A 2500-nucleotide genomic window follows, 5' to 3' on the forward strand; every position below is an offset into this window, starting at 1 on the left:
ACCACCATCGGCACACGCTGGGCCCTGGTGCGGGCGGTTGCCTCGACCACCATCGGCACACGCTGGGCCCTGGTGCGGGCGGTTGCCTCGACCACCATCGGCACACGCTGGGCCCTGGTGCGGGCGCTTGCCTCGAGCACCATCAGCACACGCTGGGCCCTGGTGCGGCAGGTTGCCTCGAGCACCATCGGCACACGCTGGGCCCTGGTGCGGCAGGTTGCCTCGACCACCATCGGCACACGCTGGGCCCTGGTGCGGGAGCTTGCCTCGAGCGCCATCGGCACACGCTGGGCCCTGGTGCGGCAAGTTGCCTCGAGCACCATCGGCACACGCTGGGCCCTGGTGCGGTCGGTTGCCTCGAGCACCATCGGCACACGCTGGGCGCTGGTGCGGGCGCTTGCCTCGAGCACCATCGGCACACGCTGGGCCCTGGTGCGGCAGGTTGCCTCGAGCACCATCGGCACACGCTGGGCCCTGGTGCGGGAGCTTGCCTCGAGCGCCATCGGCACACGCTGGGCCCTGGTGCGGCAAGTTGCCTCGAGCACCATCGGCACACGCTGGGCCCTGGTGCGGTCGGTTGCCTCGAGCACCATCGGCACACGCTGGGCGCTGGTGCGGGCGCTTGCCTCGACCACCATCGGCACACGCTGGGCCCTGGTGCGGCAGGTTGCCTCGATCACCATCGGCACACGCTGGGCCCTGGTGCGACAGGTTGCCTCGAGCACCATCGGCACACTATCGGCCCTGGTGCGGGTGGTTGCCTCGACCACCATCGGCACACGCTGGGCCCTGGTGCGGGCGCTTGCCTCGAGCACCATCGGCACACGCTGGGCCCTGGTGCGGGCGGTTGCCTCGAGCACCATCGGCACACGCTGGGCCCTGGTGGGTTTAGGCACATCTTCAAATTTCTGCCGTGCCAATGCCATTTTTATGGCTTGTAAATTCATACAATGGTCCCCTAAGCCTTCACGTGAAGTTTCGTTGGAAGATGACTCGTTTTCTATTTTTCACGATTTTCGAAACTTTTTGCGGTTCGGGATTTTTTAAAATTTTTTTATAAGGATTTTTGGCCCCAAATTTTGTAGGCATGACCCTTCTATTTTTGTTGGCATGCACAAAAAAATTCAGCTAAAAACTCGAAGTGGAGAAGATTTTGTGACCGTTTGAAAAAAGTGTCCCCATTTCAGACACTTTAACGGCTACTGGTAGCAAACCTGTAAAATCTCAAATGCTCTTTAAGGGGGCGTGAATTCTCAGAGGTTTGATGAGGGATAGGGGGCCAACACAAGGCCAAGTACCAGCACCCATCGCACATCATGTGCGCACACCCCCCCGGCCCCCCTCCCAATCGCCGGAACCCCAATGCCGCCGGTCAGGTTCTCCGGCGGTACTCCGGCGATGCTCCGGCGATGCTCCGGCGATGCTGTCCCGAGTGAAAAAAATGCGGCACCAGCACATGCTGGAGCCAAGCATGGGCACCGTGGCTCAAAATCGAACTTCGGCCAAGGCCTCGACCATCAATGGCACATGATGACGCATGGTGATGGCACATGCATCGACCATCATCGGCATAGGCTGCCCTTCGGTACGGGCACTTGCCTCGACCGCCATCGGCACAAGCTGGGCCATGGTGTGGGTTGTTGCCTCGATCACAATCGGCACATGCTGAGCCTTGGTGCGGGCGGTTGCCTCGAGCACCATCGGCAGACCCTGGGCCCTGGTGCGGCCGGTTGCCCCGATAACCATCGGCACACGCTGGGCCCTGGGGCGGGCGCTTGCCCCCAGCACCATCGGCACACGCTGGGCCCTGGTGCGGGCGGTTCCCTCGACCACCATCGGCACACGTTGGGCCCTGGTCCGGGCGGTTGCCCCCAGCACCATCGGCACACGCTGGGCCCTGGTGCGGGCGGTTGCCCCCAGCACCATCGGCACACGCAGGGCCCTGGTGCGGGCGGTTGCCCCGAACACCATCGGCACAAGCCGGCCCTTGGTGCGGGCTCCTGGCTCGACCACCATCGGCACACACTGGGCCCTGGTGCAGGCGGTTGCCTCGAACACCATCGGCACACGCCGGCCCTTGGTGCGGCCGGTTGCCTCGACCACCATCGGCACACGCTCGGCCTTGGTGAGGGCGCTTGCCTCGACCACCATCGGCACACGCTGGGCCCTGGTGCGGGCGCTTGCCTCGACCACCATCGGCACACGCTCGGCCTTGGTGCGGGCGCTTGCCTCGACCACCATCGGCACACGCTGGGCCCTGGTGCGGGCGGTTGCCTCGACCACCATCGGCACACGCTCGGGGTGGTGAGGGCGCTTGCCTCGACCACCATCGGCACACGCTGGGCCCTGGGGCGGGCGCTTGCCCCCAGCACCATCGGCACACGCTGGGCCCTGGTGCGGGCGGTTCCCTCAGCCACCATCGGCACACGTTGGGCCCTGGTCCGGGCGGTTGCCCCCAGCACCATCGGCACACGCTGGGCCCTGGTGCGGGCGGTTGCCC

This window comes from Durio zibethinus, unplaced genomic scaffold, assembly GCF_047325235.1.
Source record: "Durio zibethinus cultivar Kanyao isolate XHJ-2024 unplaced genomic scaffold, ASM4732523v1 HiC_scaffold_390, whole genome shotgun sequence".
In the NCBI taxonomy this organism is placed as follows: Eukaryota; Viridiplantae; Streptophyta; class Magnoliopsida; order Malvales; family Malvaceae; genus Durio; species Durio zibethinus.